The following is a 26,162-nucleotide window of genomic DNA, read 5'->3' as shown; positions in this document are numbered from 1 at the left end:
TTTGCACTCAACTCCAGATTTAGTTGTTGCCACTGCCCAAGTAGATCCATGTAGGTATTACCATACGAAGGCATTTTTAGGATACGTAGACACACCAACAGATTTGACTGAATGGTTGAGAGAGAGAGATATATATATACTTTTAACACTTTTCACATTACTTGTAGTATTGTCGTGTTTATTAATTATTGCCTAAATTATATGAAATATTTTAAGTGTAATATAGATGTGTATGGATATATATATATATGTATATGTGAAAGTTATAATATTATTTCTTATATTTATAGGTAACATATAGGATTTTTAGAATTTATACACTGTTTTTTTTAAGAAATTAATTGTGTGAATAATCTGTTAGGCTGGCTGAATCATGTGATGAAATTGTGTTCCTATTTAAATGCTTTTAGATTCATTCAATTTTATGTACTGATGAAGGGTGGTTAACCCAAAAGCTTTGCTTCTATTAAACCTTTTGGCGTATAAGTGTATTGGATTCTTGGAACTTGAACTTGTTGTGTTGCTATTCTCATTGTGAAGAAGCATTTAACCCAGAAATCCTACGATGATAAAACCAGCAAACCACCCAATCCATTACGAGAAGGAGAAATGGTAAGGATGCAAATGTCCAAGGGTTATGATCGGATTGGTAGCATGAAAAGTATTTGCCTAGAGCCGAGATCATACATTGTGGAATCATAAGGAGCAGAATTTAGGCAGAATCAGAAGCATTTAATACTAGTGTCCAAGCCTACACCACAGCACATAGCCCGTGAGAAAGAAACTTTATCTCAGAATGAGATGTCCAGTGTTCCAATTCCAGAGGAAGTTCCAGAGGACATTCCTGTTCTTGTGACAAATCCAGAAGTTCCTGATACGAGTTATTTACTAAAGACCTGTTGACTGTTGCTAAATTTGGTTCAGATTGTTATGTTATGAGATATGGTTGAATCTCTAAACCCTGTAGCAGATATGAAGCAACTTGGACATGGACATTGTGTTTAGTTTCCAATGTATATACTAATGCACGTCTGTCTCTGATATTGTTTTGTATAAAGGGCAATCTTTTTAAGAGGGAGGATGTAGGTAAATGAGTGTGCATGTATCTTTAAGAAGCTATTCAGCTATCCAAGAGCTTGCACAAGTGTATAAATAGTGAGCATGTGTGAGCCTGACTGCCATTTTGAAGTTAGCTGTCGAGATGTAAGCATGTATGTATGTAAGGTCTGTCTGTTAATCAGTTTGTTTATATTTTATGATGCTGCTATCCATCCTGATGTGTTTCTATGTATTAAAGCATCTAAATGAAATACTCTGCCTGCTTGTCATCTATGTTAGAGAAGGCCTCCACTGTTACTTCTTTGATGAGTGGTGTAAGTTCTTCTTTGAACAGTGGTACAGAGGTGGCCCAAGTGGCCCTTCTGGGTCACTCAGTATGAAGTTTCACAGCTGATGAGGATACATTTTACACATTGTTGCCCTGCAGCATCTCCTCATGTGCCTGGTAGAGTGGCATAGCCAGCTGACCAAAGTCAGTAGCCCATAAGAAGAGCCGAGCTATGATGTCAGCTATGAATGTGACTGACATTTGGGAGTGTTACCCTCTGGACTGGCTGGGTAGGCCATTCTCATCCCACTCTATCCCCTATCTTGCTGCTTCCCTTCCTTGCATATCTTTGTCTTCTCAGTAGAAGTTGTTCTGCTGTCTTTACATGTAATGTTCCATCCACTGCTACAGCCAAATTGTAAGTTATAGAATGTACTAGTTTTGAGCAGGAACTACTCATGGTCAACCAGGCTTTTTAATTAGTCTCCTCCTTCTTATGCACCACCAATGAGATGGTGTTTCACATGGTCACACAAGGCATGTGCAGTGACTCAGACTGCAGTAAGCTGCACCAAAGCTGAGATTAGCTTCATGACAGAGTCGAGGAAATATATGTTATCTGTCTGAGCAGGAGTGCATGTCCTGACCTATACTTTCAGACCAAATGAGATCCATTTTCCCTCAAATCATCCCACTCTGTTGCAACACCCCAGCTACAGTCATGGAAAACATACATTCCAGTTTATATCCACCTGGGCATCCTACTCTATTAAGCACAGAAGACTTGGTTAATTGTGCATATTACAACTTCACTGCCCATTAGGTACCTGATGACCATTAATTCATCCTCAAATTTCCATTGAATGAACTAAGATGCTCCATACAGAGTCCTTCCTTGCCAGCTGACTTTTCAGTGATCTTAATGTAATATATGTCCAACTTCAGAATTAGTCCTGTAGCTTTGGGTGAAGATCATTTCTATGTTCTTTATCAGTGTGGGACCCCCAGGATTACAAGGCCATTACCCCTGAGACATACCATTGAGGTTATGGCAGTATGATCTCAAAATTAGTTTTCTTATCTTCTAGTTCCTCTTAAAAACACTGGATGAGAATTTGCTGCAAAGGAATGCCCTTTTCTGAAAACTTATGTAACTGTCTTCTGTAAGCTGTGAAAATAAAGTGGAACAGCATTGTTATTTATAGTACCATCACAAACTCTGTTGACCAGCTAACTATGCTACACACTGTTTAGAGAAGGGTTGTCCAACAGGCAGCCCTAGGGCCACAATCTGGCCCAACAAAACAAAGTATTTATCTGGCACTTAGTATGTCCTACAACATATTGTTCTGAATTGACAAATACATGTTGGATATAGTAATTTGGTCCCCCAAACCTTCTGAAATATGGTAAGTGGCCCCCGAACTGTTTGGTAAGAGACCCCTGAGCTCAAAAGCTTAAACACTTCACCTTATAGAATCCCAGTGATGTCTGGTTTAGCATTTACTTATTTCTGAAACCTCTTTACCAGAGCTGCATTGTTCCATCCCATCTACTCTTGGTTGTTTCTGTGTTAACATTAGTTCTACTGAGTGAGCATTTAGGCAAATAGACAAGCTTATGCCTTTCTTCAGGACGTGAATGAATGTAGATCAGAGGGGCCTCGATCTACAAGAAACTGGGGGTCCACACTACTCAGATTCTAATGGCTTCCCTGTGAAATACAGCTGTTCACAGCACAGGAATACATTTCCTTGCAGTCACAATTCCAGTACCTGGAAGACCATAAATAAACAAATGTTTTTGTGTCTTTCGGCTTTTCCCATTTAGGGGTCGCCACAGCAGAACTCCGGTCCGCTAATGATTGGTAGCTGATTTTTATGTGCCGAGTTACCAGCCCTGATGCACAACCTTCAACGAAGGTACGCCCATGCACGCATGTCTCCACGCAGAAGACGCTCTAGCTGAGAATCGAACTGGACAGCGTCTTACTGTGAGGTGACAACGATACTGCAGCACCACCACCGTGGGTACCATAAATAAACAAATAAATATAAAAATAAGAAATTTAATGGGCTATGTTGCCCAAAGTCACCATGGACATAATTAGTCTTACCTTTGGGTCACTACAGCAGGGAGGATTTTCAGAAGCCCTGAACTCCTTCAGTACCATCACTACTAATTTGGACATTCTGTGTTCTGATAATGAATTGACTGGGCTGAGACTGAGACAGGTCCATTTGGATCAACCCTCTACTCCAGTTACCAATGGGACTAAATAAATGCATAAATAATATGCAGTCTGTTGAAATGTAGATTATTAAGATTCAGTTTTTGATATGCACATCTGCAGATTCCATTCATACAGATGGCAAGGTCAGTGACATGGTTGCTTTAGCTTTGACTAGGTTCTTTGGTTTAAGGTATTACCAAAAGACCTAAAAATGTATGCTATGTGTCATTTTCTTGTATGAAATAAGGATATGTATTCTGCTATTATATCTGATTTCTGTACAAATATATTGCATCTAACCCCTTTCTTATGAACCTATGCTTTGTATACTCATATATATATATATATATATATATATATATATATATATATATATATATACATATATATATATATATATATATATATATATATATATATATATATATTATTGTATACTATGTATACTGCCCTTTGAGCCTGGATCCTACCAGAAAATAGTCAAAACGAGAAGAAGTGCTCAGCAGTCTGGACAGTCACAAAGCCTTAACGCAATTTTATTGTAAACAAAGATTAAATAAGCTGGCTACTACACCAGTGTAGCTTCTTCAGAGGCTAAAAAACACAGTAAAAAGGCGCCAACTACAATTTATACTGTAGTCAGCCTCATTCAATTCAGCTGTAATACGTAAAAAGCATCACTTCCTTAAAATTCAACCATTGTTTTTTTAAAAACACATTCAATGGCAATGTATATATGTATGTAATATGCCTACTACCCCTACATTTAATTAACAATAAGTACAATAAACAATAAAATTGATATATGCAAATAAAATTATATATACATATGGTATACATTGTAAAACTGTTTCACTCTAAATTAACATTCAAAGTGACTTCAGTTGAGGCAACCACATGTGAATAGTCAACGTAAAAAAGACCTATATTTTAGCACAGGGGTTATATTGCAGCTCTCATTTAAGCCTGGCAAATTAAAGGCATCTAATTTGGGTTGCCATTGTAATTCCAAAATCTCTAATAGAAGAGAAATAGGTCCTCCCCTGACTGACTTATGTTTACAATCAATACCCATAACTACAAAGTTATGCCCAGGGTTTGATTCCACATGTTTTGCAAGTGCGTTTTCATTTTTATTATTCCTAATGGCATATATGTGCTGGTATATGCGCTCTCTGAATTTTCTATCAGTTTTTCCGACATAAAATGCCGGACAACATACACAGAGAGCAACATATATAATAGATTTGGTGTCACAAGTTATTCTGTAGTTAATCAAATATTTTTTGCTACCTATACTAAATGAATTACCAGTCCTCAGAACATGGCACCAGTTACATGATCCACAAGTAAAACACCCCTTTGTTCTCTGGAGGGCCTGGCCAGATGAAGTTGATTGTAATAATTCCTTTATATTATTACCTCTCCTAAATGTGACCTTTGGTTTAGTGCCAAGTTTCTCAACCAAAAATGAATTAGTGGTAATAAAATACCAGTTCTTATCAATAATCTCTGATATTTCTTTTGAGTTCAAGTTGAAAACAGTTGAGAAAGACAAAGTGAAGTCAGTTCTAGACTGCTCAACCACAATGACAGGGCTAAGTCTTATGCCTATCTCCTCAATGGATGGGCCTTGATCTCCCACATTTATAGTTTTTCTGTCAATTATTAAAGGACAAATAGTCCCGTTCCGTCTTTTGTTGATAACTTCTAAAGTTAGTTCTTCAATGACTGAGAGTGGGTAGCCCCTATTTAAGAAAAATTCAGTAAGGACAGTGCATTCTTTTTCAAATTCTTTGAAATCACTACACATCCGCCCTGCCCTAACCAGTTGTCCTTTAATAATGGCTTTTTTTAACTTGAATGGGTGGGCACTTGTGTAGTGTAAGAATGAATTGATGTAAGTGTCTTTACGGTAAATAGATGAAATAAACCTGAGGTTACCTATATCCTTTTTAAGTTTGACATCCAGGTATTCTATCTCACTAGTGTCAAATTTAAAAGTAAACCTAAGGAATGTAGTAGTGTTATTGAAGTAATTAATCAACAACTGTGCCTCTTCTTCGTTGCCCTTAAACAGAATAAAAATGTCATCAAGAAATCTTGTATAATGACAAATTCTGTCTTTCCATATTGGATGATTCAGGACAAACTCTCTCTCCCAGCGTGCCATGAACAGATTGGCTACAATGGCACCGCATGGAGAGCCCATTGCTACACCTTGCTTCTGGATATAATAGTCATTTCCAAAAACAAAGAAGTTAGAGGACAGGACTATGTCTAGAAGTTCTGTAACATTATTGATCTCATCTCTTGGGGCTTTAAGTTCCAGCAACAACAACTCCAACCACTCAATGGCCTCCAGATGTGGAATTGAGTATATGTCGACTACGGTGACTGTCAAAAAGTTGTATGTGCTGTTTAAATCAGTATTATTAATACTAGTAAGAAAGCTCCAAGAGTCCTTGCAAATACTTGGAATGCATTCCAAGTATTTACTTAACAAAAATCTATGTATTTTGCTGATGGATAAGTGATGGAGGATCTCCGTCAACCAAAGCCCTCATAGATCCCCAAGATTCTTATGAATCTTGGGAATACCAAACATCACAGGCGTCCTAGGTTGAGAGATGTTAATATATTCATAGGTATCAAGGTCTATTCTCCCTTCAATAAAAAGATCCCTATAGTACCCCTTGATCCTATGGTTATTAATGTTCATTTCATTGATGGATGAATTAGAATAGGCAGGTGTGTCCAAGACTAATGACATTTTTTCATTATACAGGCTATGTTCAAAAACAACCAGGCCCCCACCTTTGTCGGGTTTCATGACCCTGACAGAAAATTCTTTAAGTTGGTTTAAGGCCTGTAACTGTTCCTTTGAGATGTTGAATGTACTTTTCCTAGCCCCTTTAATTTTGTCTAAATGTCTAATGTCCAATTCGCAGGCATTTTCGAAAATGCGTAAGCCCACGTGCAAAGGGGGATTAAAAGTGCTTGGAAGCTTTAATGCAAATCTATCTTCATTACTAGAATTATTAAATAGTAATTTTAAATTAAGCTTCCTAACAAAGCACTTAAGGTCAATGAGAACTTTAACAACATCAAAATGTTTTGAAGGAACAAAATTATTGCCTAAAGAAAGTAGCTCAACTAACTCTGGTTCTAGAGTGAGTGATGAAAAGTTGTAAATGGTGAAATCCCCTTTTCTATTCTTAACAATAGCTGGAAAATTGGGAACCTCCGAGGGTATCATGTCAGCCATTAGTTCTTCCATTTCTTGTTCTTTTTCCGTGAAGTCAGAACTAGGTACTCCACAGCTGTCTGAAAATGCAGGAACAAACAATCCGCTGCCCTTTTCAATGTTGGTGAGCCTAGAATTAAAGACATCCAGTCTCTGCGAAATGCTCGCCAGTAAGGAAGCAATATCTGTGTTTTCGGGAAAACACAGGGAAAGTTAAAAAATCAAAAAACAAGGAAGCTGTTTAGGGATAGACAGGTTTACTCATCTAATACAGCTTACCCTAAACTAAGGAATTTTGAAATTCATGAGGAAGTCCTTACACCTGAGGATGATGAGGCCCAAGGGATTGCAAATGAGCATCCAAATGAGACAAATCCCACAGATACTACAGGTAGCTGGAATGTTGTAAGAAGAAGTAATAGGAATAAAAATAAAGCAGGGGGACCTGATATTCAGTTCACAAATGGTACTAATTTGTCGAATAATGCTAAAAATGATAGCCAGCATTTTTTAGGGAAAGGGCCCAACCAAGACAGCAGGAAAAAGAACAAGAAATGGAAGAACTAATGGCTGACATGATACCCTTGGAGGTTCCCAATTTTCCAGCTATTGTTAAGAATAGAAAAGGGGATTTCACCATTTACAACTTTTCATCACTCACTCTAGAACCAGAGTTAGTTGAGCTACTTTCTTTAGGCAATAATTTTGTTCCTTCAAAACATTTTGATGTTGTTAAAGTTCTCATTGACCTTAAGTGCTTTGTTAGGAAGCTTAATTTAAAATTACTATTTAATAATTCTAGTAATGAAGATAGATTTGCATTAAAGCTTCCAAGCACTTTTAATCCCCCTTTGCACGGGCTTACATTTTCGAAAATGCCTGCTTAATTGGACATATTAGACATTTAGACAAAATTAAAGGCTAGGAAAAGTACATTCAACATCTCAAAGGAACAGTTACAGGCCTTAAACCAACTTAAAGAATTTTCTGTCAGGGTCATGAAACCCGACAAAGGTGGGGGCCTGGTTGTTTTGAACATAGCCTGTATAATGAAAAATGTCATTAGTCTTGGACACACCTGCCTATTCTAATTCATCCATCAATGAAATGAACATTAATAACCATAGGATCAAAGGGGTACTATAGGGATCTTTTATTGAAGGGAGAATAGTTTCCAGATGATGTCACATTCCAGAGGAAGTTCCAGAGGACATTCCTGTTCTTGTGACAAATCCAGAAGTTCCTGATACGAGTTATTTACTAAAGACCTGTTGACTGTTGCTAAATTTGGTTCAGATTGTTATGTTATGAGATATGGTTGAATCTCTAAACCCTGTAGCAGATATGAAGCAACTTGGACATGGACATTGTGTTTAGTTTCCAATGTATATACTAATGCACGTCTGTCTCTGATATTGTTTTGTATAAAGGGCAATCTTTTTAAGAGGGAGGATGTAGGTAAATGAGTGTGCATGTATCTTTAAGAAGCTATTCAGCTATCCAAGAGCTTGCACAAGTGTATAAATAGTGAGCATGTGTGAGCCTGACTGCCATTTTGAAGTTAGCTGTCGAGATGTAAGCATGTATGTATGTAAGGTCTGTCTGTTAATCAGTTTGTTTATATTTTATGATGCTGCTATCCATCCTGATGTGTTTCTATGTATTAAAGCATCTAAATGAAATACTCTGCCTGCTTGTCATCTATGTTAGAGAAGGCCTCCACTGTTACTTCTTTGATGAGTGGTGTAAGTTCTTCTTTGAACAGTGGTACAGAGGTGGCCCAAGTGGCCCTTCTGGGTCACTCAGTATGAAGTTTCACAGCTGATGAGGATACATTTTACACATTGTTGCCCTGCAGCATCTCCTCATGTGCCTGGTAGAGTGGCATAGCCAGCTGACCAAAGTCAGTAGCCCATAAGAAGAGCCGAGCTATGATGTCAGCTATGAATGTGACTGACATTTGGGAGTGTTACCCTCTGGAATGGCTGGGTAGGCCATTCTCATCCCACTCTATCCCCTATCTTGCTGCTTCCCTTCCTTGCATATCTTTGTCTTCTCAGTAGAAGTTGTTCTGCTGTCTTTATATGTAATGTTCCATCCACTGCTACAGCCAAATTGTAAGTCATAGAATGTACTAGTTTTGAGCAGGAACTACTCATGGTCAACCAGGCTTTTTAATTAGTCTCCTCCTTCTTATGCACCACCAATGAGATGGTGTTTCGCATGGTCACACAAGGCATGTGCAGTGACTCAGACTGCAGTAAGCTGCACCAAAGCTGAGATTAGCTTCATGACAGAGTCGAGGAAATATATGTTATCTGTCTGAGCAGGAGTGCATGTCCTGACCTATACTTTCAGACCAAATGAGATCCATTTTCCCCTCAAATCATCCCACTCTGTTGCAACACCCCCAGCTACAGTCATGGAAAACATACATTCCAGTTTATATCCACCTGGGCATCCTACTCTATTAAGCACAGAAGACTTGGTTAATTGTGCATATTACAACTTCACTGCCCATTAGGTACCTGATGACCATTAATTCATCCTCAAATTTCCATTGAATGAACTAAGATGCTCCATACAGAGTCCTTCCTTGCCAGCTGACTTTTCAGTGATCTTAATGTAATATATGTCCAACTTCAGAATTAGTCCTGTAGCTTTGGGTGAAGATCATTTCTATGTTCTTTATCAGTGTGGGACCCCCAGGATTACAAGGCCATTACCCCTGAGACATACCATTGAGGTTATGGCAGTATGATCTCCAAAATTAGTTTTCTTATCTTCTAGTTCCTCTTAAAAACACTGGATGAGAATTTGCTGCAAAGGAATGCCCTTTTCTGAAAACTTATGTAACTGTCTTCTGTAAGCTGTGAAAATAAAGTGGAACAGCATTGTTATTTATAGTACCATCACAAACTCTGTTGACCAGCTAACTATGCTACACACTGTTTAGAGAAGGGTTGTCCAACAGGCAGCCCTAGGGCCACAATCTGGCCCAACAAAACAAAGTATTTATCTGGCACTTAGTATGTCCTACAACATATTGTTCTGAATTGACAAATACATGTTGGATATAGTAATTTGGTCCCCCAAACCTTCTGAAATATGGTAAGTGGCCCCCGAACTGTTTGGTAAGAGACCCCTGAGCTCAAAAGCTTGAACACTTCACCTTATAGAATCCCAGTGATGTCTGGTTTAGCATTTACTTATTTCTGAAACCTCTTTACCAGAGATGCATTGTTCCATCCCATCTACTCTTGGTTGTTTCTGTGTTAACATTAGTTCTACTGAGTGAGCATTTAGGCAAATAGACAAGCTTATGCCTTTCTTCAGGACGTGAATGAATGTAGATCAGAGGGGCCTCGATCTACAAGAAACTGGGGGTCCACACTACTCAGATTCTAATGGCTTCCCTGTGAAATACAGCTGTTCACAGCACAGGAATACATTTCCTTGCAGTAACAATTCCAGTACCTGGAAGACCATAAATAAACAAATGTTGTTGTTGTGTCTTTCGGCTTTTCCCATTTAGGGGTCGCCACAGCAGAACTCCGGTCCGCTAATGATTGGTAGCTGATTTTTATGTGCCGAGTTACCAGCCCTGACGCACAACCTTCAACGAAGGTACGCCCATGCACGCATGTCTCCACGCAGAAGACGCTCTAACTGAGAATCGAACCGGACAGCGTCTTACTGTGAGGTGACAACGATACCGCAGCACCACCACCGTGGGTACCATAAATAAACAAATAAATATAAAAATAAGAAATTTAATGGGCTATGTTGCCCAAAGTCACCATGGACATAATTAGTCTTACCTTTGGGTCACTACAGCAGGGAGGATTTTCAGAAGCCCTGAACTCCTTCAGTACCATCACTACTAATTTGGACATTCTGTGTTCTGATAATGAATTGTCTGGGCTGAGACTGAGACAGGTCCATTTGGATCAACCCTCTACTCCAGTTACCAATGGGACTAAATAAATGCATAAATAATATGCAGTCTGTTGAAATGTAGATTATTAAGATTCAGTTTTTGATATGCACATCTGCAGATTCCATTCATACAGATGGCAAGGTCAGTGACATGGTTGCTTTAGCTTTGACTAGGTTCTTTGGTTTAAGGTATTACCAAAAGACCTAAAAATGTATGCTATGTGTCATTTTCTTGTATGAAATAAGGATATGTATTCTGCTATTATATCTGATTTCTGTACAAATATATTGCATCTAACCCCTTTCTTATGAACCTATGCTTTGTATACTCATATATATATATATATATATATATATATATATATATATATATATATATACATATATATATATATATATATATATATATATATATATATATATTATATTATTGTAAACTATGTATACTGCCCTTTGAGCCTGGATCCTACCAGAAAATAGTCAAAAGATACAACAAAGTCAATCGCCAAATGCTAAATAAATAAAATAATAAATATTGTGTGTGAAACACCGCCATCTTGTGTCTACACATGGAAGTGACCACCAATAGTTTCAGTAAGATGTGTGCCTTCAAGTTCCAGTGTATCAGGGAATAGCTTTTTTCTTATTTATACTAAGCCTGTCAAAATCTTATTAGTTACAAAAATGTATGCAAAATGAAGACAAAAACACATCTGGTGTAAGAAGGCACTTCCAAAGAGTTGATGCTCTTTGTAATTGCAGACTGTTAAAGTTTATTGCAGATAAAGTGTGCAGTTGTATAGTGTAGTCTGGATGCCTAGCAGTAATATGTTACTCTTGCATTTGCAATACCTCATGTGGGGCTGAATATACTTTTTCCATGTCAGGAGGAGCCAAAGGTAACTGCAGAAGCCATGGTTGCCTTGTTTATATATCAGATTCAAAAGTAGAAGTAAGAATCTCTGAATCACTTGCTCTGAAGGTGAAGCAGCATATAACCTAAATAAATCTTTATTTTTGAAAGTGATGTTACACTAAAATAGTTTAATACAAATGTCTGTACAGTCTTAAAAGCATCTTCAAGATTTTTATTTGTGTGTGTTTATAAAGTCTGCCTTTTTGCACTATCTGGGTTAAAAAGGCCAAGCAGTATATAAAATCTGCAACCATCTGCCCCTACTGAAACCACAGGGGAGAATGCTCTGAGAATGTGCCTCATCCTATTTTACTTCCGTCATGCAACATCTCTTGGTCACCCATGGCTACAGGTAAAAAGGCTTCCAATCAAATACCATCCGAAACACCACTGACTCCCTTTAGGAAGCAGTGCTAACATACATGCTGTACCCATAGTACTACTCAGTTGAAATCCATAAGACACATTTCACTTGTCTGAATGTTTACAGTTCAAAATAAACTGATGAGGTGACACAGTGTTAATTGTTACAGTGAGAAAAATACTCGAACTCTGATGTGAATGCATACATCAAACATTTTTTTTTTTTAGTTTTTGGTCCCTTGGCCAGCATGACTATTGGTTACTACTGGTACCTCTTCTTCCCTCACCCCCCCTTGAATGACCAACTTACCCTCACTTAATTGGGTCAGCTAACCCAGGGTACAGGAGAAGGATCCTGATTTAGCCTTATCTCCTTTTGACCTTAAGAATTTTTAACATGCCTTAAGTTCTCCTGAGAGGCAGACTTGAAATGACATAAGTTCAAGCACATATGTGTTCTCATCCATAATGCATTAACTTCAGCCTTCCTCATGAATGCATGCCATTCTATCATTAAATATCGAACACTTGAAAGAGTGAATGAAAAAAGATCAATCATTTTAGAGTGAATCTAAAATTACTGGATACTAATATATATATATATATATATATATATATATATATATATATATATATGTATATATATATATATATATATATATATATATATATATATATATATATATATATATATATATATATATATATATAGATATTGCAGGGGACAAGCTCCCCTGAAACCTCCACATCCCATGCTAATTCTATATACCAACTCTGAGATCACACAACCATGGGGTAAGGGCAAATTGCATGACACCACTGCGATGTGATTTCATTCATAAAGTAGCCAGTAGGCTGAAAAAGAAGTAAAAAAAAAACATTAGATCTTCTGACTGTTTGCTCTTATCAAATGCAACCATGTACACGTGCTTGTTGAACATAGTAACACTGCTCTTCAGCCTTCCCTGTCATTAAAAAAAAATTCTCCTCCCAAGGTAGGCAAATTTACAATTGGCTGCTTGAGCCGTAGTCAGTCCCAGGTCATGACCTTGCAGGCAGCTGCCCTGCCACTGCACCAATCAGTTGGCAACGTAACATCTAACATTTGTCAGACTATGGGTGGGTTGTAGGTATCTTAACATAATTCTTCTTTGCCATTTTAGTTTTAGCTGACAGCTTGTGTAGTTCTATCATTTTGTTTCTGTTGGAAATGATACCAAAACCACTGACTCCAGCAACTATGACTAAAAAAGGTAAGGCAAGGCAAGTAGCAGATAGCCTTACCATCTATGATCTCAGTGTACATCAAAAGAATATATTAATACATCAAAACCATTGCGATGCACCCTTACAAGGTTAGACACCACCCTATCATAAAAATGGAAATAATATAAGCATCTGCAGCATCATTTTCTCAGTTCACTGCTTCTTTATCCATTCTAAAACAAAATCACTATACTGCTCATCTCTGTGTGCAACCCATGCACCTTACTTTACACAAGCTCAGCTACTTATGCATGGTTATGGAGTTCAAAATCATACTAGTATACCTCAAGCAGGATAAATGCTGATTTTCTTTCAATATTTCCCTTTTTCTGGAGCAATTCAAAGTGATTTGCCCTTCAAGAATGGTTATATTGGTAATGGGGGTAGGAGCCTGGTAGCATTAAGTTTGCCCCCTTTTTAAAAAATTGTGGGAACTTGGAGGTTGGTTATGTCAGGGGGCACTTTTGTAATGGGCAAACTTGATGAAATGAATTTTCCCTAAAACATTTATGACCAAACTTTTTTTTTTTACACAGCCTGACTTCTGGACCACGTGAACCATCATACTGAGTGAAACTTCCACTACATATCTTCAAGTCTCAACTGGACAAAGCTGTAACCTGAAAAAAGAAACACGTTAACTCTTCAGCCCTATGAAAAAGTTTCTAAAATGATTTTTTTTTATGTTTTTCCTTTGTTGACCAAGTCAGGCCCACTAGGCTTGTGGCCTCTTTTCAATGAGAGCCAAGGGGATATCTCATCTAATAGGGGAAATCTGGCCAGGGCATTAGGGAACCTCTTTTACTCTTTTTGATAAGTGTTGTGGAATCTTTTACATACAGCTCAGCTACCACCAAATGAAGCAGATGATGCCTCAGTTTAATACCTCTTCCAAGAGAGGGCCCCCTCAGAAGTACAGCACCCCCTAATGCTACACTGCTCAGCAATGTCAGTAACCTAATCACCTGCAGAGGGAAGAGAACCCACAGCCTTCTGGTCTTCCAGCACCAAAGGCAAGTGTGCTACCTGTTGTACCACTGACACTGCTAAAGTTTTTCCCCAGGGCACAAGGCCCCTGCACCTCCAGTACTGCTCTTACTTAACTATGCTTAACTCCACTGAGGCACGACTGTGGAAAAAAGAGCAACAGACCATATATATCACATCACTGCAAGCTCACTAACAGAAACCACTAAAAGTGATTTTCAATAGCAGCCACTGATTTTTTACTTTATAGTCAGCATGTTTAAATTAACAAGTTAATAATAAAACCTATTTGTTAACCAGGTAGGCCCACTGGATACATAGTCCCTCTTCAGGGGTAACCTGGGAGTAATGTCTGATTAGTGACTTGCTCAAGTTCATACATTAGGCAAATGAGAGCCGAGGGAATTATAACCTGTATCTCAGGAACAGCAGCTCACAGCCTTAGCCCTCTGTGCCACCTGCCAGACCCTTGTCCATTTAGGTTGGCTGTAAATGACATGTATTGCTTTTCCTTGGGTACTGTAAAATCATTCACTGAAACCCTTTTTACAAGGAACTTCAATAACATTTGTTGCATCACCTTGGCTTCAGAAGGCTCTATGTAGTGTCAGATGTACTTATAATCTAGATTATAAACATCTTGTGAGGTCAACTCTTACTCTTATTAGCTACATATTTTAAGCCATGGTTTTGTTTCTATCTAGGTTCGCCCTCTAACATGAAGTGCTCCATGATGTGCCCCTTGACATAATACATTTGGCATATTATGTTGCTGCTGGAAGTACAGGCCTGTGAGTAGTGTCAAGCCTCTTTCCATTTAACTGCACTGTTTTTTCTGGTTACCACTGTGTATTTGTTACATTTACATTTATTGTGCTTTGTATGTTGGCTTCTTCTGCTTGTTAAAGCTCTTTTTTATTACTTGCATGCTTTGTTGGACTGGTTGTGTTACTGCATCCCATAGTACCATATCTGTTTCAAAAGTGAGCTGGAGTGCCATCTAGTGGCATTGGGTTGTCGTGCAAGCGTCGTGTCTACTTGAGTAATATACCTACAGTGTTTCAGCACCTGACAGCATTCCTGGGGTTGCTATTTTAATCTTTTCTGTTTACTGCTTTGGCAATCATGATCCTGCTACTTTGGTTCTATACCCAACACATTGTTAATTTCTGAACCTGTGGTTGTTGTGCTTTATTGTGAGGCAATTAAAGCACATTGGCACTTTCAGAAGCATCTTCATTTTACAATTAATTTAATTTCCTGTTATATTCCCCATGTTAAAGTTGTAAGATTATATGGTGTTTGATTTTTTAGTTTCATTACTTACCTAGTTTTTGCCTACATCTACACCCACAAAATGTTATGATAGTTATTGGGCAATTATTTACATATAACTGCAAAGCACTAAGGTAATTAAAACTAACCTGCCCTCTTTACATAAGTAGCTTCTTTTTTACATTGTGGTTTCCATTCTACATCATGTGTTCATTTTTAATGTGAAATGTTCTACCTGAAGGAACTAGTCAGCAAGTTGTTTTATCTAGGAAGTAAGAAATTACTACTGATGCATTTAGCATGGAAATACAGTAGTCTATATCTTCATTTAGCTTATAATAAAGCGTCATGGGCTCAGTCTTTCAAAATATCATGGCAGTGATTTTATATCTGAGGAAAAACAGATCTAGAGGTACCAACAAAATAAAATGCAAAAACAACACACATTTATGTATTGTAAGGAGGTTATATCTGTCTCTAAAGGTTTGTTCCTTACCTTTCAACATGACCAATGCACATTGTCTGGAACTCAGATTCATGTATTGTTTTGTGTAGCTATTATCCTTGCATTGTACCACAAACCTAGCATTTCTTTTTATTCTTTTACTGTATGTGTGCATGGCTGTGACTGTAACCATGGTCTCTAGGGTCTTACCAAGAAATTGATATATTGCTGCACTTACTCAGTAATCAAAAACAAAATAAATAAATAGGTTTTGTTTTGTTTCAAGGCATCGATTTTTTTCCGTACATTAAGAGCATCTTCTAACAGAGCAGTTACTCATATTTTCTTTATTAAGACATCGTTATTAATACTATAAAAAGAGAAAATGCTATAAAAGGGACCTGGAAGAGACAGCTTTTAGTAGTATCTGCCTAGTGTTGATTTTAAACAAAATAAAAAACATCTGGTTAAAAATACTCCACATTAAAAAACAGATGCATAAAGAGGGTGCTGAGCTCATCAATGGCAGCCTGATGCTGTAACTAAACAGCACACAAAACACACGGGAAAGTCGTAAAGCAGTAAGCAAACACCCCTGACATTCAGTAACCCAGCAATGGTTAACATGAGGAGTCAAGCACAATAAGTAAACAGCCAGCAACGAACACCCCTGACATTCAGTAACCCAGCAATGGTTAACATGAGGAGTCAAGCACAATAAGTAAACAGTCAGCAACGAGCAGTAAAGAAACACTGCCAGAGATCGTGCATCTAATGCTGTGTGATAAAATTCCTGCAGTGCAACAAACAGAGAAAAAAATAAAATGTGCACAACTGAGAAATGTAATTTTGCATGACAGATTTGAATAACACTATTGTAGAAGTGCAAGGTTCAAATGGCTGCCTGTGTCCAGGTAAGGCTATGGGGGTGTGAAGGCTGCCTATGTCCATGTTAGGTTATGGGGGGGGGGTGAAGGCTGCCTGTGTTTATGTAAGGCTATGGGAATTATGAAGGCTGCCTGTGTCCATGTAAGGCTATGGGGGTGTGAAGGTTGCTTGTGTCTATGTTAGGCTATGGGTTTGTGATATCTTCTATCACGTGCTTTAGAAAAGGGCTCTGGAATTTTGGTAGGTGTGGTCTGGTTAATTTAATTACTTTTTTCTAAGAATGCAATACCTTCAGTAGAAAACCTGGCCTTACCGCTTATCCTTTTAACATCTAAGTTTGTCTAGAATACCCACAGAATTGAAATTATATTTGCCTATTTAGTTTGAAAGTTGAGGGGGGTACTGGACAGTGTTCTACAGGTGACCCATGAAAAACATCCATTAGTGTCTCCCTCAAACATTAAGGAAGCTGAGGGCTCTAAACTGTTGCTTTTGCAACTGGGATTATTTTTTTCCTCATGATAGAACAGTGTTCTGCTAGACTGAACTGTGTACCTGTGTGCTGTACTTAGTGTTCTGTCAGACTGAGCTGTGTACCTGTGAGCTGCACTTAGTGTTCTATTGGACTGAGCTGTGTACCTGTGTGCTGTAGTTTATGTTCTGTCAGACTGAGCTGTGTACCTGTGTGATGCACTTAGTGTTCTGTCGGACTGAGCTGTGTACCTGTGTGCTGTAGTTTATGTTCTGTCGGACTGAGCTGTGTACCTGTGTGCTGTATTTTGTGTTCTGTCGGACTGAGCTGTGTACCTGTGTGCTGTAGTTTATGTTCTGTCGGACTGAGCTGTGTACCTGTGTGCTGTATTTTGTGTTCTGTCGGACTGAGCTGTGTACCTGTGTGCTGTAGTTTATGTTCTGTCGGACTGAGCTGTGTACCTGTGTGCTGTACTTTGTGTTCTGTCAGACTGAGCTGTGTACCTGTGTGCTGTACTTTGTGTTCTGTCAGACGAGCTGTGTACCTGTGTGCTGTATTTTGTGTTCTGTCGGACTGAGCTGTGTACCTGTGTGCTGTACTTTGTTCTGTCGGACTGAGCTGTGTACCTGTGTGCTGTACTTAGTGTTCTGCTGGACTGAGCTGTGCACTTATGTGCTGTACTTAATGTAGGCAATTCAATTTACACTTGAAGCAAACTTATGGGAGAGGAGGCTCCAAAGTCCAGCAGAAAAAAAAGTTATGATGAACTAACTAGTAAAGTACATTTGCTGTTTGCTCTCTGGTTACATAATCAGCATTGCTACCACTAGTTTTGTATTACTTAATTACTTAACTGCAAGACTTTCATTTTAAGTAGTCTGCATAAAACTTGACTAGAATATACATGATAAATACCATTACATTTTATGAGAGAGAGACTGTTGTCCTCTGTGTAAGTGCAGATGTCAGAAAATCACTCAAAAGGTATAGCAGAACCACATCCTTTAAGTTCTCATTACTAAAAAAAAAAAAAAAAATTATTTACATGGTTTTACTACAAGCTGATAATGTATGCAAAACTATTTTTTATTTAAAAATCCTTTTATAACGAATGCAAATATAGTCAGTATTTCAAAAATAGGGGAATGATTTAAAAATGACAGAGACCTGTCACAGACACATAACGAAAGTATATTTTCTTGTTCATCCATCGATACATGTAAAGCTGTATATAGGGAAAACAGACACTAATGTAGACACAACACAGATGATGCCAAACAGGGTGTAAATACTGCAAACAAGGAATAAATAATTACAAATGTAGACTATGTGAATGAGTAGAAGAGCACAGACATAAACGGTGGGGAAGAAAGTAGGTAAATGCAGAAAAAGGTCTATGGTAGAAAAGAAACGTCATGGGACAAAGTCATAGTAAGCCAAAGGGGGGGTACAAGCAGCAACATTAACAATAAACAAAACAAAGCAGCCCTCAGAAAATGTTAACATTCTGTTTATGTCAGATAGCTATGGAAGATTTTATTACTTTACTTTCATTGTACTACAGACAATTTCATTTGTATTTTTCACAACTTTCTTACACAGCCTCTCATCAAAATAAGTCCTAAATCAGTTATAGTCAAGCAGCTTAATTGGTCTCATTGTCACTGCTTTGCATGTAACGACACAGTACAGTGGGATCTGGGAATTTGCCCTTACCCCACTGTTCTCCAGTCTTGGAGTTGGTATATATAATTAGCGGGGATAGGGTGTGCAGTCTCCCTGTAAAGTGTTTATATGTAAATAGATATAGTTACAGTTTGATCATTTTAGATTTGCTCTAAAATGATCACTGTTTTTTATTGTCTTTTTGGTGAGTTCCACATTTGATTATATGATCATTATTTGATCTATGTTGGTTAGATCTCTGTTTGCTACTTTTCTGGCAGTTATAGACAGAAACTGGAAAATATGCCAAAAGACTTGATGGATCTATGTGAATTTGCTTATAGAAACAAAGTATGGTCAAATAGTAACATTGCTACCAAAGAGTAGAATGAATACTGGCGTATCTTTATGCAATATCTAGTTTATTTTATGCAATATCTAGTTTATTTTCCTTAAAGAAACTATCAAGATATATTACATTTTTGTATTTGTGGCTTAGCATAGCCTTTTCTATTATCTTCATCACCAAAAGCCTCTTAATAAAGCATAGAATGAGAAAAAAAGACTGTTCTTACTTAAAACTGACTAGTTAATGTTTTTAAGATGGTTAAAAGCATCAGCTATGTTACAGTAGCTACAATCTTCCGATTCCCTATTGTAATATTGGCACTTGGCAAGCCCCACCCAAAAAGACTGAAAATCCAGGAGAAGAGGGCATCTTGAACACCCTTCTTCTATTTTAAACTTCTTTTTTGAAGGGGTAAGCCCCCATACTCCTGATGTGGTGGTCATGCTCCCCAACCCCAAACTTATATATACCAACTCTGAGATCTCCGTACCTCTGAGAAAAGGAAGGGTTCCAGGAAATGGCCATCTTGGACTTAGTATATGTAAACCTGATTTTTCAGTCATTCAGTCTCTGTGTTTGGGTGCTCACTCTAGTGGCTCCTGACATTTCCAGTGTTACCCAATCTTCCAGTTCATAAATTTAGTTTGAAATTCTTTAACAGTGGAGCAATTTTTAACCTGAACCTTTCCCAGATTAATTGGGTATTATTGTCCCCTAAATATTCACGTTGTGAGACAATTTTGCATGCCCTTCCTAATGTATGATATCCCTAACTCTGCTCCTTCTCCTGACTCCAATCCTACACCTTAACTTACATAATTCTACCACTAAATAAGACAGTCAGAGAAATACTTCAATATACCAACACAAATACACACTCAGTGGTTCCCATCCCCTTCCTTGCCCTTACTGTAACCTTAAACTGCAAATTCTCATATACACATTCCACCCCTAATGCCAAATCTTATGGTATATCTAAATATTTCTGCATTCAAACACAATTCCACAGTTACCATAACCACAAGCACTCATGCGTCTTCCTTTCAATACCTCCAACATTTGACAAAGAGTGCTTTTGATCTATTTCCAGAGCAGTGCACTCTGTCAACAAACTAAATATTATACAATGATTGGTCAGCGTGCCCATTGTCGCCCGGACATTTTCCATTAGTGTAAGTCTTTTTTTTTTTTTTTTTTTTAGACAGCAACGGAGAATGGAAGAGCTCCGTTGCTGTAATCTTGCTATATTAAATGGGTTTAACATACTGAGATAGCTTAAAAAAAAGCAATGGAGATCTTCCTTTCTCTGTTGCTTTTTTTAAAGCTGTTGAGATCTGATGAAGTTTTTAAACAAAAACGTATTTTGAGGACGTTAATGCTTTGGTTTGGTTGTACTAGTTGGGACAATAAAACAAGTGAATTGGGCTGTCTGCGAGCTTCATTGTACGCTTTCTGGGGTCTATTTTTGCATTTAAAAGTATTTTTTGTGGACCTTTTGCAATTTTCATTGGATTTCTAGGTTAACACATATCTTTAGCAGTGATACGAGACAGATTCATAACATTATAAAAGGGAATTGGAAATTCCTAACATTGGATAATGACATCAAAGGCTGTATCATAGCTGTGTGCGGCTGCTTTTTTCAGACGTTTTTAGTGTTGGATTTTACTTCCTGGTTGCTGTCTTTCAACACTATTACTGTTCAATTTTTTAAAGCTGTCTCGCTATGTTAAATGGGTTTAACATAGCGAGACAGCTTTAAAAAAATCAACGGAGAAAGGAAGATCTCCGTTGCTTTTTTTAAAGCTATCTTGCTATGTTAAACTCTTTTAACATAGCGAGACACTTTTAAAAAGCAACAAAGATATTCCTTTTTCCATTGCTTCCACACACAGCTCTGATGTACTGCATAAGCATACACATGCACAGTACATCAGAACTGCCGCAGAATACCGGACAGCTGCGGAAGGGCAGCTTGGAGGCATTATACAATGCCATTACTTAAGAAAATTAAGTATTTTTTTTCTTAAATAATGTCATTGTATAATAGCAATAACCCACTTCTGGGTGTGGGTAATGCTGGATTTACCCATGGTTGTCTTTGTTTGGCCACTCGGGCTTCGCCCTCGTGACCAAACCATACCAACCATGGGTAAATCCAGTATTACCCACACCCAGGTGTCGGCTATTGCTTAATTCAACAACATGAACTGCAGCCATATATTATATAAGCTGTCTTGCCATTTGTCACAACATAGATGGGGGAGTGGCTTCAGTCTGAAAATGTAACAGTGTGATGAAGGACTTTCACTGCAGTGTCTTATATTGTGCATGCCGGGGATTGTTTCCCCTTATCTCTACTGTGATATAACTGTGAAGTTAGTATATATAATTTTTCAGGTGTGACGCAATGTCTTCTACATGGGGGGAATGAAGATTTGTTTTGTGTTTTTTAGGGTTTTGACTCACTGATTTTTTGATATTCATCCTTTGGAAAAAAGTGAGTCAAAAGAGAGTGCATTGCTCACTCATAGATAAACCTATATAAATATATATATGTATAGAGAGAGAGATAGACAAAAAGAGACACACACACACACACACACACACACACACACACACACACACACACACACACACACACACACACACACGCACACACACACACACACACACACACACACACACACACACACACACACAAAACCATAAACTGAGATACACACACTTGCACACCCACACACTACTGTATCAAATACCTTCACAAAATATAACAGCAAAGGTACTGCAGCAATATTTTGGTTTTCTGGCAGATGTTATGCATTAAGCCACCACGTGATAAAACTGAGGCTTCCATATCTTTCTCTCATAAAACCTTGTAGCACAGCTGAGGTGATATACAGTACTATATATATTCTAAGCTTTAGGCTAGTATCTTGCTGTATATTTATATATTTTAGTTTCTACACCTATTACGTAAATTAGTCTGTTATTAATAGGATTTAATTTATTCTTGCTGGTTTGAGGAAAATAATTTAATTAGATAATGTAAATAGCTTTATAAACTTAATACTTGTTTTCTGCTTCTGTATATAAATCCATTGTGGCAGCAACCAGTTCTTTTTTAGAAAAAAAAATCTAAAAGTCTAAGAATTGGGGGTTATCCAATCTGGCCCTGGGAGTCCCCTGCTGCGAGCGTTGCTGGCCTCTAAAATATCTGTTTTTGGGATGGGACCAGCGTATGCTTTTTATCTTGTGTTCCAACTATATGTAATGTAAGAACTTGCAGGAATTTGATGATCTCCCTCGTGTTAGAATCTGAAGTAGGTTAGGGTTCAAAGATGGCTGCCGTTCTGTGAATACTACTAATCTACAGCTCTCCATACAATCAGAGGAAAATCTAACCCTGAGGCTATATATAATGTTCTTTTTTACAGTAAATCTAAGGAAAAACAACTATAACTTCAACCAAGTATCAGGTGGTGATCGGAACTGAAAAATGAACTAATCAGACAGGATTATAACAGATTATTTGACTCTGAAGAGAGTCTCAAACAAAGGAACCGTGTGCTCAGGTATATTGGCCTATCTACACTGATCTTACATCAAGTTTCTTTGTTGATCTATGATGTAGAAAGAAGGAAAACATATAGACACAACAACTTCAAAAACTAAACTTTCTGTACTTCTTTCACTGGAGAAAGATTTAAATTTGAAAAGACAGAAAATCACAAATCAACAGGAGCATTAAAAACCAGGGAATAAAAATAAACAGGAGCAAATGGCAAACATGGAGGATATTAAAACAGCTCTACTTCCCATACAAGAAGCGATAAAAGAACTATCTAATCAAGTGCAATAATTTGGAATTTCTTGCAGTCAAATTCTGCAAAAGAATGGATAAAAATGATGCAAGAATTACTGAGAATGAAGATAAGATAGCACTGTTAGCCAAAAAATCTGAAGCACATGAGCAGGACATTCATTCTATGCTAGCTAAAATCATTGACCTAGAGGCGAGGTCTAGGAGAAACAATATAATCATCAGAGGAATACCGGAATCTGTACAATACAATGATTTAATTCCATCAATCATGCAAATATTCACAGCACTATTCAGTGACTCGGTAACTGCACAACAAATAACAATAGAGCGAGCCCACAGAGCCCTGAGGGAATCACAAGCTTCTAACATACCAAGACCTGTTTATGCTAAAATTCTTAACTTTCAAGATGTCAATAAGATATTACTAACTGTTAAAAAAATGGGGGTTCTATTATGTGGCAAAACAACAGAATGTCTTTGGTTCAGGACCTGCCTTTGCAGATTAGGCAAGCCAGACAGCTATCTCCCTATTGCAAGTTTCTTATTGAAAAACAAATAAAATTCCAAATGAAATACCTAAATACATTAATATTTACATTAAATGGGACTAGACATTCAGTTACAACAAAAAAAGAAACAAAAATGACTTTTCTGGCGATTTTTAAAGCGTACCTGCTTCAGAGACCTAGAGTGAACTTCTGATGGGCCTGGCAGGGCATCCGAGGTCAGATCCACATTGTACTGCATGTTGAGGTCTTATCTTTGCTTTGTTTGTCCTTTAATTGCTCTAGGCCGTTTTTTACAACAGGTACGATCTTCTTTTGGTGTTATTTACTCGCGCTGTGGCATTTCCGAAGTTTTACTGCCTCCACAATGTTGAAATGTCCCACGAATGGAGCCAAAATGGTTTTGCTGCTTCAGAGGGCGTATTATTGATGTGGCACTTCCGGAAGTCCATCGGGATAAAGGGTCTCCCTTCGTGAAGCAGTCAGTCGCTCTGGAGTGTCGCAAATTTAATGAAGAGGCTCCAGGACTGTTAAAATGTGAAAATTATTTATAATAAACATCTTTAGTACTGGTAATACCTTAATACACACAACAGTAGCCCCTTATTACTCCCAATGTTTAGTAAACACCAATTTAAATACATAACTTGTTCAAACATACAAATGACATAACTATACATATAAAACAGATTTGAGATTGCAAGACTTTTAGTAATGAGGGGTTAGGGAACTAATTATATTAATCTACCAAGGTGTTATCACATATTTTATTTTAACCAGTATACATATATATTTTACATATATAGGTTTAATCTCCCTTATATATAATCCTTGCTATTAACTTTGTTATAGGAATATATCTTAAATGTACTACTTAATAGTGGGCTTATATTTTTAGATGTTTGGGAATTCTTTGTGGTAACATTTCTACCTTATTAGTAGATCAAAGTATAAGGGTAAACTTAAAATTGCTAGCTGTTAAAACAGGCATATAGATATTTGATAAAATGTTTCATACGTATAGCTGATATTAAGTTTAAAAACACCTTCTGAAGGGTTACTTATTCAGGTTTAGGGTAACTGTCAGGACCACTCAGCCTATCTGACTAAATATTTAAATGTTTGTCTATTTGCACTAGTTCAGATTTACTAAAATTGTTAAGATTTTTTTTTTTACAGGTAGTAGAATGTTTTTCCCAATGTGAACTAAGTTGTTTAGTGTTAAATATCTGATGTTAATGTCTCAATCTGGTTTCTTGGCTGAAGTGTAGGTACACATATAAACGAAGGTAAAACAAACTCATTAGTTATTTCAGGAACACTATGGTTTCATTTATCTGAGAACAAATGTTTAAATAATGTCCCAAGTATTATTGTTAGATAAATGAGGGTGTTCCTATGGAGGCAAAGGACAATAATTGTATTTCTTGTTGTTCAGTTTTGCTCTGTCTCTCTTATTTTAACTGTAATGACAAGAGGTGTAGAGGAATAGTGGTGTTTTAAAGGGAATGGGTAGATTAGGCTTTGTAGGCATAGTTGTTCTGTGTATAGGTCCATTCCATGTTGTATTCTTTTTATATGTAAAGTTCTATAATATTTACTTGTTAATACCACTAATTTTTAAAATTTTTAACTTTGTTAAAGACCTATACTATTCCTGGTCCAGGGGTATAGTGGGTAGGCACTGGTATGGGACGGGATCTCAAGAATGCTTTCATAAAATATATCTGTTTAACACTCAATTGCTTTTAATACACTATTTATGAGTTTTAGAATACCAACATAAAAGAAATTTATTGGAATGTGGGTAATAAATTCATGGAATATTAAGGGGCTCCAGGACTTGAAAAAGAGGAAATTGTTGCTTCATTTATTTCTGCAGGCTAAGGTGTGTTTTATATTACTTCAGGAAACTAATTTGACCAATGACCAATGGACTGAAATAAAGAAGAAAAAATGGATAAGAGAAATTATTGTCTCGGAAGGTAAAACTAATAGTGCGGGAGTTGCGATAATTATAAAAAATCAATATCAAGATAAAATTTTAGATTCTAAAACAGATAAAGAAGGAAGGTGGTGCTATGTGATTCTCTCTTCTACTCTTTATGATAAACCCATCATACTTCTCAACATATATGCACCATGTAAGAATCAACCGTCATTCTTAGCATCACTTTATCCTATTTTAAATAAATATACTAGTCATTATATAATTATAGGGGGAGACTGGAATGCTTATCAGAACCCTAAGTTAGATAAATCAAGCCCACAAAGGTCATTTAATAATCAAGTAGTATCAACATTAAGTGAGCTCAAACATGACTTTAAATTATATGACCCTTTTAAATATGTAAACAATCTTTTTAACACAAATAGTTTTACATTTTACTCAACTTGTCACAAAATGTGGTCTAGAATAGACTTTTTTTAAATTTTGGAAACATTGATTAATTATGAT

This window comes from Protopterus annectens, chromosome 2.part0, assembly GCF_019279795.1.
Source record: "Protopterus annectens isolate FY-2018-M chromosome 2.part0, PAN1.0, whole genome shotgun sequence".
In the NCBI taxonomy this organism is placed as follows: Eukaryota; Metazoa; Chordata; order Ceratodontiformes; family Protopteridae; genus Protopterus; species Protopterus annectens.
This window is presented reverse-complemented; position numbering follows the sequence as displayed.